At 43.4% G+C, this 13,222-nt stretch overlaps 1 protein-coding gene across 12 annotated transcripts in view; it reads left to right on the top strand.

Moving 5' to 3' along the window:
• ctbp1 (C-terminal binding protein 1) overlaps window positions 1–13,222 on the top strand; it is a 414,171-nt gene that overhangs the window by 82,558 nt on the left and 318,391 nt on the right. The window lies entirely within an intron of this gene.

Consider the following 13,222-nt stretch of genomic DNA (forward strand, 5'->3'; position numbering starts at 1 on the left):
CATTGGAAAAATGAAAAATGCTGCATTATGACACAGACTAAAAATGTGCATGAAGGATACATGAGTGTTTCATTTTGTGAGGGCTATCATGAACTAAAGATTTTATTTCCAAAATATGTTCATTACAGATTTGGGCACTGAATTATTATTTGACGAAGTTTGACAAGAAAGAATATTTAGTAGCAAATAAATTAATTGAAAAGTAGTAGTTTGTAAACATTAGTGTTGAGTTAAATGTAGTGAGATAGGATTTATATTTCTGAATGACAACGATATGTGTTTTTAAAAAAAAGCATATTGTGCCTTTTATCTTTTTAAGCCTTGATGAATCCCATGCCAATTTCCATGTGAGATAGCAAGCTGCTCACTGCCCTTTGCTGATGTTGATCATACTGCAGCAGCTAGGAGGTGCACAGAGACTACAGTTCCTTCCTTTGAAATAGTGGTCCAGTACTTCTGGCATTTTTAACACCAGGAGCATCTAGCTTTTTATTTCCCCACATCCACATCTTAACACAAGTTGTAGTGTGTCGATGAGCCACTGCAACTTTGCTACTGTGACAACTGTCAAATTTGCCTTGAACAATGCATGATTTGCAGAGGTATAAAATCAGATAATTGCTTCAACAATCAGTTGGTGCCGAGAGGGATAGGTTAAGCTTGTCGAAGCTTAGCATTGACATATTTGTTTCTTTCTCTCTCCCCCTCCATCAATCAAAAGCATGTGCTGTGAGAAAGCCATATAATTTCCCTAGTTTGGAGGTTATTTCTGTCAGAGAGTTGCATGAGCTGGCATATTGCTCACTTATCATTTTGAAATATTTATTGTAAGTACACTGATTATTTTATTCTCGAATGACATGAACCAGAGTTGTCAAATTTTGGTGGGCTTTAAAATACTTTGAATGAAGCAATAGTTATACTGTATTCAAGTAGTTATGAATAATGGCGTTGGGCAAAATTGCAGTTGTGCCTGATCGTTAAAAATCTCACGTTGCCGTGAAGCATACAGTAAGCACTTGTTTTATCCTTGGAAAAAACGCAGAGCTATTGACAGGAATAAATACATGCTTTTTGTCCTTTCTTTCTAGACAAGGCATATAACCCTATTTATATTAGCATCCATATAGTGATTGCTTCAAGCTACTCCTTGCTGCAAGGTTGTTAAAAATCTAATTGTCTTGGTACCTGGTAGAGGAGGATCCACAATTTCTATCTAGGACCATACGGTCTTTAAGATTAATGACAAAAAAAATGATGCCAAGTATTAGTTTACTGATAGCTTTACATTTCTAATTTTGCAGGCAACTGATACTTTTGTGACTTTGCGCTTTGTTTACTTTGCAGCATGAAACCCTTTTTGTGCAGGTTTTTGTACTATGTTCCTCTGGTGTAAAATTTCCCGTTGATTCACAAGTTTATTTTGGCTGTGCGAGTTCATTTTTATATATGCTCAGTCAAGTGATGTACTTGGAGCTAGAGAGTTCATGAAGCAATCAAGCTCGTCCCATTAGTTTTCTACTGATGAGTCTGATGGCATGCTGAAAAATATCCAACACTTCACAGAAATAACAAAGTTTAAACGATGAAAAGTTTAGATTTTAGAATTGGTGTCAAATTTTTGTCAACAATTTTCTGTTTGGATATAGTCTTGCTTTGGCACCTTGTTCCAAGTGGCCATTACTCATGTAATGGTGGTGACGTGACACTTAGCTAAAGATTCCAGTTAGACCCTACTTCCTTATTGTTTTTGCTCCTTCTTTATGTATAAACACCGCACTCTTCAGCCTTTTTTACAAAACCTTCCACTATCTCTGTAAGCTTTTCCAGCCATACAGTCCTCCAAGACAATGCGGCAAAGAGCAGTGGGAAACCAGGGGATTGGGAAGCCTACAAAGACCAACAGGGGACAACTAAAAAAGAAATAAGGAGGGAGAAGATTAAATATGAGGGTAAACTAGCCAGTAATATAAAAGAAGATTGCTAGAGTTTTTTTAGATATATAAAGGGTAAGAGAGAGGCAAAAGTGGACATTGGGCTGCTGGAAAATGACACTGGAGAAGTAGTAGTGGGGAACAAAGAAATGGCGGAGGAACTGAATAGGTACTTTGCGTCAGTCTTCACGGTGGAAGACATGAGTAACATCCCCAAAGTTCAAGAGAGTCGGGGGGCAGAGGTGAATATGGTGGCCATCACCAAGGAGAAGGTGCTAGGAAAACTGAAAGGTCTGAAGGTGGATAAATTACCTGGACCAGATGGATTACACCCCAGAGTTCTGAAGGAGATAGCTGAAGAGATAGTGGAGGGGTTAGTGGTGATCTTTCAGGAATCACTGGAGTCAGGGAGGGTCCCAGAGGACTGGAAAATCGCTAATGTTTAAGAAGGGAGTGAGGCAAAAGATGGGAAATTACAGGCTGATTAGCCTGACCTCGGTCGTTGGTAAGATTTTAGAGTCCATTATTAAGGATGAGATTTCAGAATACTTGGAAGTGCATGGTAAAATAGGGCAAAGTCAGCATGGTTTCATCAAGGGGAGGTCATGCCTGACAAATCTGTTAGAATTCTTTGAGGAGGTAACGAGTAGGTTAGATAAAGGAGAGCCAATGGATGTTATCTACTTGGACTTCCAGAAGGCCTTTGACAAGGTGCCACACAGGAGGCTGCTCAGTAAGATAACAGCCCATGGTGTTAGAGGCAAGGTACTAGCATGGATAGAAGATTGGCTGTCTGGCAGGAGGCAGAGAGTGGGGTTAAGGGGGTCCTTCTCAGGATGGTGGCCGGTGACTAGTGTAGTTCCGCAGGGGTCAGTGTTGGGACCACAACTTTTCACTTTATACATTAATGATCTAGATGAAGGAACTGAGGGCATCCTGGCTAAGTTTGCAGATGATACAAAGATAGGTGGAGGGACAGGTAGTATTGAGGAGGCGGGGAGGCTGCAGAAGGATTTGGACAGGTTAGGAGAATGGGCAAAGAAGTGGCAGATGGAATACAACATGGGGAAGTGTGAGGTCATGCACTTTGGTAGGAAGAATAGAGGCATAGACTATTTTCTAAATGGGGAGAGAATTCAGAAATCTGGAGTGCAAAGAGACTTGGGAGTCCTAGTCCAGGATTCTCTTAAGGTTAACTTGCAGGTTGAGTCGGTAGTTAGGAAGGCAAATGCAATGTTGGCATTTATTTCGAGAGGACTAGAATATAAAGCAGGGACATGCTGCTGAGGCTTTATAAGGCTCTGGTCAGACCACATTTAGAATATTGTGAGCAATTTTGGGTCCCGTATCTCAGGAAGGATGTTCTGGCCCTGGAGACGGTCCAGAGGAGGTTCATGAGAATGATCCCAGGAATAAAAGGCTTAACATATGAGGAACGTTTGAGGACTCTGGGTCTATACTCGATGGAGTTTAGAAGGATGAGGGGGGATCTGATTGAAACTTACAGAATACTGAAAGGCCTGGATAGCGTGGACGTGGGGAAGATGTTTCCATTAGTAGGAGAGACTAGGACCCGAGGGCACAGCCTCAGAGTAAAGGGAAGACAGAGATGAGGAGAAACTTCTTTAGCCAGAGAGTGGTGAATCAATGGAATTAATTACCACAGAAGGCTGTGGAGGCCAGGTCATTGAGTGTATGTAAGACCGAGATAGATAGGTTCTTGACTGGTAAGGGGATCAAAGGATACGGGGAGAAGTCGGGAGAATGGAGTTGAGAAACTTATCAGCCACGATTGAATGGCGGAACAGGCTCGATGGGCCGAATGGCCTAATTTCTGCTCCTATGTCTTATGGTCTTATGGATCTCTGCATTCCTGCAGTCCTGACTCCTACGTGTCCCTGATTTCAATCACTCTACTGTCGGTGGCTGTGCTTTCAGATGCCTAGGCACTAAGCTCTGGAATTCCCTCCCTAAAACTCTCTGCCCTTTACCTCTCTCTCCTCCTTTTAAGGCACTCCTTAAAACCAATTTGACCAGCTTTTGATCACCCCATCCTAATATCTCCTTTTATGGTTTAGTGCCAAATTTGTTAGCTTCTGTGAAATTCCTTGCAATATTTTATGACATTAAAGGTGCTATATAAATGCAGTGTTAATTGTGTATTAATTGTATGAAGATGATGGGCAGCAACTGCAGATTCACTTGTGCTCCTATAGACAGGAACACACTGTAGTGTGGTGTTGGGTTAGGAGATGCATGATTGTAAATAAAAGCTTTTAAAGTGTGTAAAGATTAGACTCCGGTTTTATCCTTCAAAAGCAGGCTTCATGGAATAGAACCGCACCCCCTTTTCAACATCTTTACATGCTGTTTTGAGATGTCCACCATTTTATCATCAATTAAGCAACATACCATATGGATCTCAATCTTGTTTATAAAGGCTGTCACCTGTCCCCATTTATTCCCTGAATTTATAAGGTTAAGGGGTGATTTAATCAGAATTTTCAAGATTTAAGGGAAATGGATAGGGTGGATAGAAGGAAACTATTTCCGCTAATTGAGAAATCTAGGACTGGGAGCCAGACCCTTCAGGTGTGAAATTAGGAAACACAAGGGGTGGTAGAGGTTCACACCTCTCTTCTGCAAACAGAAATTTATGCGAGATGAATCATTAATTTTAAACCTGAGAGTGATACATTTTTGTTAACCAGAGGATATGGGGCAAAGGCAGAAATATGGGGCAGAATTTTGCCATTAGTGGGCGGGCTCAGCAGGGGCGGGTGGGACCGGACTTTGATTTCACGCTGGTGGGCCAATTAAGGCCTGCCTAGCGTGAAACGCGAGCAGCAGTGCTCAGCGCTGCCTGTGCCGGAGGTGGGGGTGGGGGGAGGAAGGCAAGCGGGGCAAGCGCGAACTTTGCGCATGCGCGCAAGTGAGCACTTGAAAATCTCCCTGAGCCACAGAGCTACCTCAGGGAGATGAAACGTTGTTAAAAAAAGAAGGAAAGTAAAAATGTAATAAAACATGTCCCCTCACGTGACTCTGTCACATGAGCAGGGACGTGTTATTAATTAAATTTTTAAACTTTAATTTTTGCTTTTGGAAACCTCATCCCGCTCATGGATGAGGTTTCCAAAAAAATGCAAAGGCTGCTTGGCCTTTTCGCCTGCACGCCAGCCGTTAGGTTGGACGGGCAGCAAAAGATTTAAGTTAATTGATTATTTAATGGCCTTAACAGGCCTTTTAATTGTCAGCGGGCGCACTGCCGATTCCGGCGCATGCCCGCTGCCAGAACTATCATGTGACTACGCGTTGACATTGGCACGCTCGGGCGACGTCAACGCGCATCATTTCACACTCCAGTGGGTGGGTGCGTGCCCGCTCGCCGAGTGAAAAATTCTGCCCATAGAGGTAAATTGCTGAACATCTGAGAATTCATTGAATGGCAGAACAGGCTTGAGGGGTGAAAGCGCCTTCTGTTTCTACGTCCCTATGCAAGTTCACAGTTAACATTTCGAGTCCGTATGACTCTTCAACAGAACTAAGTAAAAATAGAAAAGAGCTCTTTGTCTATGACATCTTTTGGTTATCTCCACCTATCACTGGCCCTCTATCCAGCTCTACCTGTCTCCCCCCCTGTCTCCCCCCCCCCGCCAAACCAGCTTATATTCTACCTCTTTTCTATTTTTACCTGGTTCTGTTGAAGAGTCATACAGACTCGAAATGTTAACTGTATTCCTCTCCGCAGATGCTGCCAGACCTACTGAGTTTTTCCAGGTATTTTTATTTTTGTTTTGGATTTCCAGCATCCGCAGTTTTTTGCTTTTATCCCTATGTAAGTTGTTGTTTTCGATCACTTCTATCTCACATAGGACTAGGTTAACTATGAAATAAAATCCATGTATGTCATGTTCAGGTATTACTCTCATAACTAGTAGCAAAGGAACTAATGTACTCTGAATAAAAATGGTATTTTACTTAGTCTCCTGACATGCTAGCTCTAAGTTGTAACCTTGAAAGCTATGGCTCAGTGAAGCGTTTTGAGATATGAGTGCTCATGCTGGTAAACTGCAAGATTTTAGCCAGTTAGATTTCAGCACTAACTTTGCATACACCTAAAACTCCTCAAGTCTTAGATGTTGCAATGTGTTTAAACCCTCCCCAGATAGATAAAGTGGGATAGAGCGTGCAATCTTTATCAGGAAAATTGAGGCTATCCATATAAATTTCTCAGTGGTTTTGTTGTAAACTGTTAATTTTGATGGCAGGTTTGCTTCTGCATGGATGCCTGACTGACCAAAAATAAATGCATGCAAGTGAATACCCAGAATAAAAAGTAGTTTTTTTTTTAAACAGCAAACTTGAATATTGCTGAAAAAATGAGACATGTCTAAGCTTTTCATCTGCACTCATCAGGATACTCACAAGAATATTTGGTGGTGGTATAATGGTATTGTCACTAGACTGGTAATCCAGAGATAAAAACAAAAAGCTAAAAGCTACTGCGGATGCTGGAAATCCAAAACAAAAACAGAATTACCTGGAAAAACTCAGCAGGTCTGGCAGCATCGGTGGAACTGGTTTCTTCTCCACCGATGCTGCCAGACCTGCTGAGTTTTTCCAGGTAATTCTGTTTTTGTTTTGGTAATCCAGAGGCCTGGCTCTGGGGACCTGGGTTTGAATCCCACCACGGTGGATGGTGAAATTTGAATTCAATAAATATCTGGAATTAAAAGTCTTATTGTGTTATAAAAACCCACTTGCTTCACTAATGTCCTTTAGGGAAGGAAATCTGCTGTCCTTACCTGGCCTACATGTGACAGCAATGTGGTTGACTCTTAAATGCCCTCTGAACAAGGCCAATTATGGATAAATGCCCCCGAAACAAGGGGAATTATGGATGAGCAATAAATGCTTGCCTAGCCAGTGACATCCCAAGAATGAATTTTAAAAAAATAAGATGGGAAAACAACAATTTATACTGTATGTGAATGAAGAGGGTGCTGACTCTCTCTCTTCACATACAATGCATTGACCAATCAGGGTCAAGCTGCCAGGATTAAATTTCAAACAATGCTTGGTAGTTAACTGTCAGCCACCATCAGTGGTGCATTCTCCATGGGAACGCCACTTGCCAACCACTCTTCACTTGCTGTATGACTTGTTCCTTTCCCCCTTATTTTGGTGTCCTGATGAGTGCAAGATAAAAACTTGTCTTTTTTTTCAACAATAATCAAGTTCTGTACTACAAAACGACTATAAACTATTCATTTTTTTTTACTACAATGGAAGTTATGACTTTTTCAGCACATACCCAATTCATTTGCAAAATGTGGCACTTGTGTGTTTGATTTGCTCGCCAGTTGCAAAGCAAGATATTGCATGACGTGAGGTGAGAGTGACTGCACTTGACATCAAGGCAGCATTTGACCGAGTGTGGCATCAAGGAGCCCTACCAAAACTGGAGTCAATGGGAATCAGGGAAAATTCTTCGCTGGTTGGAATTATGCCTAGCACAAAGGAAGATGGTTATAGTTGTTGGAGGTCAGTCAACTCAGCTCCAGGACATCACCACAAGAGTTCCTCAGGGTAGTGTCCTCGGCCCAACCATCTTCAGCTGTTTCATCAATGACCTTCCTTCCATCATAAGGTCAGAAGTGGGGATGTTCACTGATGATTGCACAATGTTCAGCACCATTTGCAACTCCTCAGATACTGAAGCAATCCTTGTTCATCTTTTGCCGGCTATCTTTTGGTTCAGCAAAGTTAATTTTTAAATCAGCAAAAAAGAATAAAGTTTGATTTACATAGCCTATATCTTTCATGTTTTAGGGGCATGTCAGTGGGATTCAATGGTGGTAATGTCATTGAATGTCAAGGGAAGATGGTTAGATTCCCTCTTGTTGGAGATGGTCATTGACTGGTATTTGTGTGATGCGAATGTTACTTGCCACTTATCAACCCAAGCCTGGATATGGTCCAGGTCTTGCTGCATTTGGGCATGGACTGCTTCAATATTTGTGGAGTTGCGAATGGTGCTGAACATTGTACAATCATCAACAAACATTCCAACGTCTGACTTTATGATGGAAGGAAGGTCATTAAAGCAGCTGAAGATGGTTGTGCCTAACACACTACCCCGAGGAACTCCTGCAGTGATATCCGAGGACTGAGATGAAACATCTTCCTTTATGCTAGGTATGACTCCAACCAATGGAGAGTTTTACCCCTGATTCCCATTAACTCCAGTTTTGTTCGGGCTCCTTGATGCCACACTTGGTCAAATGCTGTATTGATGTTAAGGGCAGTCACCCTCACCTCGCCTTGGAAGTTCAGCTCTTTAGTCCATGCTTAGACCAAGGTTGTAATGAGGCCAGGAGCTGAGTGGCCGTGGCGGAACCCGAACTGAGCATCAGTGAGCAGGTTATTGCTGTGTAAGCACAGCTTGATAGCACTGTTGATGACACCTTCCATCACTTTGCTGATGATCAAAAGTGAAACCTTCCCCCTGCAAAGTAATTTCTAACAGTTGTTTGTTTAGGCTGAAACACAAAGTTACGCCATTTGAGCGAGCTGGCAGTACATGTGGAAGCATATCCCTGCATGATTCGCTGCCTTTAGGAGAGGAGCCAAGTGCAAGTGAGAATTGCAAGCATTAGCAGATCTAAGAATGTTGCTCACAATGAAAAAGGCAATTCTGCTTTTCAACAATAGTGATGTTTATACCACATAAGGCATAACTCCAATTATTTACAAACACTTATTGCACAGTGTTCTGGGATCCTTATAGTACAAGGAGGCCCTTTGGCCCATCTTGTCTGTGCTGACTCTTTGAAAGAGCTGCCTGGTTCATCCAACTCCCCACAGCCATGTACATTTTTCCTTTTATGGTACAAATCCAATTCACTTTTGAAAGTTACCGTTGAACCTACTTCCACCACCTTTTCAGGCTGTGCATTACAAATCGTAGCAACTCACGGTGTAAAATATTTCTCCTCATCTCACCTCATAGAATAAGGTACAAAGTCATAGGCTAGAAATTTTCACACAGGCAGTGGCCCTGCCGCCAGTTAAAAAGTTGAGGGCGAGCCTGCCTCAGCTGTGCTGAAAAGCCATGACCGGATTTTAGTCGTTGGGCGTTGGGCTATTAACTGCCTGAAGTCATGGCTTCCCCCCCCACCCCCCACCCCCCATGTGGGAGGATGTCCTCTGGTGCCAGCAGCATCGACCTGGGACTGCTGTCAGTTCCCTACAAGGTACAGCGATGGAGACCGGATCCCGAAGTAAGTTAGGGCAGCATAGAGTCATAGAGGTCTACAGTGTAGAAAAAGGCCCTTTGGCCCATCGAGTCTATGCAGTACCTAACTATTCTAATCCCATTTTCCAGCACTAGGCCCATAGCCTTGTATGCCATGGCATCGCAAATGCACATTGAAATACTTCTTAAATGTTATGAGGGTTTCTGCCTCTACCACCCTTTCAGGCAGTGAGTTCCAGATTCCCACCACCCTCTGGGTGAAAGAATTCTTCCTCACATTCGCTCTAAACCTCCTGCCCGTTACATTAAAACTATGCCCCATGGTTATTGATCCCTCCACCAAGGGGAAAGGTTCCTTCCTGTCTACCCCATCTATGCCCCTCATAATTTTATACCCTCAATCTCCTCTGCTCCAGGGAAAATAACCCCAGTCTATCCAATCTCTCCTCATAACTAAAACTCTCCAGCCCAGGCACCATCCTGGTAAATTTCCTCTGCACTCTCTCTAGTGCAATCACATCCTTTCTATAATGTGGATTCCAGAACTGCAGGCAATACTCTAGCTGTGGCCTAACCAGCGTTTTATACAGTTCCAGCATAAGCTCCCTGCTCTTATATTCTATGCCTCGGCTAATAAAGGCAAGTATCCCATATGCCTTCATAACCACCTTTATCTACCTGTCTCACTACCTTAAGGTGGACATGCGCACCAAGGTCCCTCTGATCCTCGGTACTTCCCAGGGTCCTACCATTCATCATGTATTCCTGTACCTTGTTTGTCCTAGTTTACCTGTACCACATGGTACAATACCAGCAGTACCTGGGGGAGGCCCTTAAGAATTTCAGTTGGGCTAAGGCGGGTGTCCTGACACCTGCCCTGCTGCTGGTAAAATTTCAGAGGAGGTGGGTCAAGACCGAGCACAGCACCCACCACCCCCCGAGCCATGCCACATTCCCCGCCTGCTCCTGGCGGTGGGAGAGAGGGATGTAAAATTTTGGCTAAAGATTTATTACAGCACAGAAATAGAGCCAGTGAGTTCTAGGTCTTGCTGCATTTAAAAACTTCTTCCTCACATCCCACCTGCATCTCTTGCTCAAAACCTTCAATCTGTGTTCCCTAGCCCTTGTACCATCAGCTAGCGGAAACAGTTTTCCTTTGTCCACCTTAGCTAAACCTGCCAGAATTTTGTACAATCAAATCTCCTCTCAATCTCCTTCTGGTTCTTTTGCCAGTTATCTTAAATCTGTGTCCTCTCGTTACTGACACACTCGCCTAACCACCCTCTCGATGTAACCTTAAACTGTAAATCAATTGACTTCTATTTCAGCTCCTTTTACCTCCATATTTAATTTTCATTTCTTTGCAGTTTTGTTGCAGAGAATGCATATTGAAATGGTGTGCTAAATGAACCTATTAGAGGTAATCAGTTGGTATTTATCAGTGGAGGATATGGAACCTGCACTTAAAACAAATCTGTTCTTTGGTAGTGCTATGGCAAGCCTGGACTTTAATAGAAATGGGGTCAGGATTTGATAACATTGTGGTCGGTTGGTTGAGTTTGACGATATCGAGAGTCTTTTATCCAACGACACTGTGGAACATAACCTGAGATTCGGCAAAATTGCGGGGTTGATTCATGTTTTGCTCATCTGTGGACTCTTGGCAGCAGTGAAGGGAAACACTAGTTTACTAGTCCTAACTTCAGATTTGAAGACAAGCTTTTATTGTGCCATGTGGCTAAGTGGAATACATTAAGAACAGTGTTAATATCCCCATACAGACCAATAACTAACAAACTGATTTCCCAGCCACTGACGTAAAGAGTCAAAGTACAGGATTCCATGTTTTAAAATTTCTACTGTAACAAACGAACTAAAATCAACACAGATCAAAATTATTTAATGGGCAACCATGACATCGAAATAAGAAAAACTGAAGTTTCCCATCCACTAACATAACCGAAACATATCTTACAAAATACTTTTACGCAATGCCATGCTTTTGGAAGATATGCAGCATTACAGGAACGGCCCCACAGTATCTCCCAGCTCCCCAGCAGGGGTTCACTTCTTTCCATCATGCCAGGTCAAAACTTCCTTGTCCATCGACAATCACTCCACTCAGCCTGAATTTTCCCAGGTACGATCACCACCAGCAAGATAAACCCGGGCCACTCTGTTCCATAAAGTTCCACAGCCCTGTCTGTTCCATTCTCTTTCTTTTGAACAGAACTCTCGCAAGCATCCTGCTTGGTCATGAACACCAAATAGTTGCCCCTGCATCTCTGACAGAACCTGTCCTTATTTTTGTGAGATACTGCGAAAAGGTGCTAAAACTGTCATGACACCTCAGTGGGTTTCTGTTTTGAGTTCTTCTCATAATGGCAACCAGATCATCTGAGCATGTCTCCAAGCTAAGATGTTTATTCGGAATTCTCTGTTTTACTTTGAATTAAAGGTGCATTTTAAAATATAACTGACTTGTAAAGTTCAGCCTTCATGACAACATTAAGGCCAGAATTTTCCCGTTGGCGATTTGGGCCCGCTTGCCGACGGGCAAATGACGCGGGAGGACGTCAGGAGGAACCCCCGACATCATCCCTCCCCATTTAAATATTCAGGAAGGCGAGCGGACTGCGAAATCAGCTGTCCGCCCGCCAACCTGTCAATGGCCAATTGAGGCCATTGACAGGATAATTAAGGTAACTAAAGGCCCTGCCCGTCCAACCTTAAGGCTGGCGGACAGGCCAGGAGCCCCGGCGGGAAGGAGAAAAAACATTTTACAAAAAAGTTTACAAACCTTTCAGCGCTCTCCTTGAGACAGCACATAGTCTCAGGGAGTGCGCGAAAGAGCGCACTTTGACAGTTGGGGAATCCCTCTCCCCCCCCCCCGCACAGGAAGCGCATAGCACTTGTCGGGCAGCCCGCTGGGCGGGCCTTAATTGGCCCGCCCACTCAAAATGGCAGCAGGGCCTGTTTCAGTAGTGGAGTTTGGCTGCCCACCCGCTGCCGAGCCGGTGGGGCCCAGCGGGCCCGCCCGCCCATTGAGGGCTAAATTCTGCCCTAAGAGTTGGCAGGAAACGCATCCCAGCCTGTCCACCATCCACAAGGCACAAGTCAGGAGTGTGATGGAGTACCCTGGAATACTTGCCTGGAAGAGTGCAGCTCCCACAACACTCAAGAAACTTGACACCATCCAGGAGAAAGCAGCCCTCTTGATTGGTACCACATCCACCACCTTCAGCATCCACTCCCTCCACCACCAGCCCACAATAGCAGCAGCGTGTACCATCTACAAGGTACACTGCAGCAAGTCACCAAGGCTCCTTCAACAGCACCTTCCAAACCCATGACCTCTACCATCTAGAAGGACAAAGGCAGCAGACACATGGGAACGCCACCATCTGCAAGTTCCCTTCCAAGTCACTCACCATCCTGGCTTGCAAATATATTGCCATTTTGTCACTGTCGTTGGGTCAAAATCCTGGAACTCCCTTCCTAATAGCACTGTGGGTGTAGCCACACCACATGGAATGCAGTGTTTCGGGAAGGCAGCTCACCACCACCTTCTCAAGGGCAATTAGGAATGGGCAATAAATGTTGGTCTAAGTGACGTCCACATCCCATGAAAGAATAAAAGAAAATCATTTGATATTTACACAGGACTTTGTCGTGCATAAGTTGCTTTCCAAGTTAGCTTACATAACAACAGTGACTTCAATGAACATTTCATTGATTATAAAGTAGTTTTAAATTACCCTGAATACTGACTCATTTGACATAAATTGTCAAGTTCATTCTTTATGTTATCACTTAGAATACAACTTCAGATAGTGTAATTGTTTCATTATCTGAAGTACATATAGCTTGTACACAGGTCACCATGTTGTTATGGTTTTATGGATTGTAGATGTGGATAATCCCGTTTGGAGAACTTCCAATTTGGCAGAGGCTGTGCCTTTGGTCTTGGTTGCAAATAAAGTTTGTTCTATAACAGTTACGTAAGAAATGTATCTGAATTGTTACATAA

This window comes from Cetorhinus maximus, chromosome 1 (genome assembly GCF_964194155.1).
Source record: "Cetorhinus maximus chromosome 1, sCetMax3.hap1.1, whole genome shotgun sequence".
NCBI classification, from domain to species: domain Eukaryota; kingdom Metazoa; phylum Chordata; class Chondrichthyes; order Lamniformes; family Cetorhinidae; genus Cetorhinus; species Cetorhinus maximus.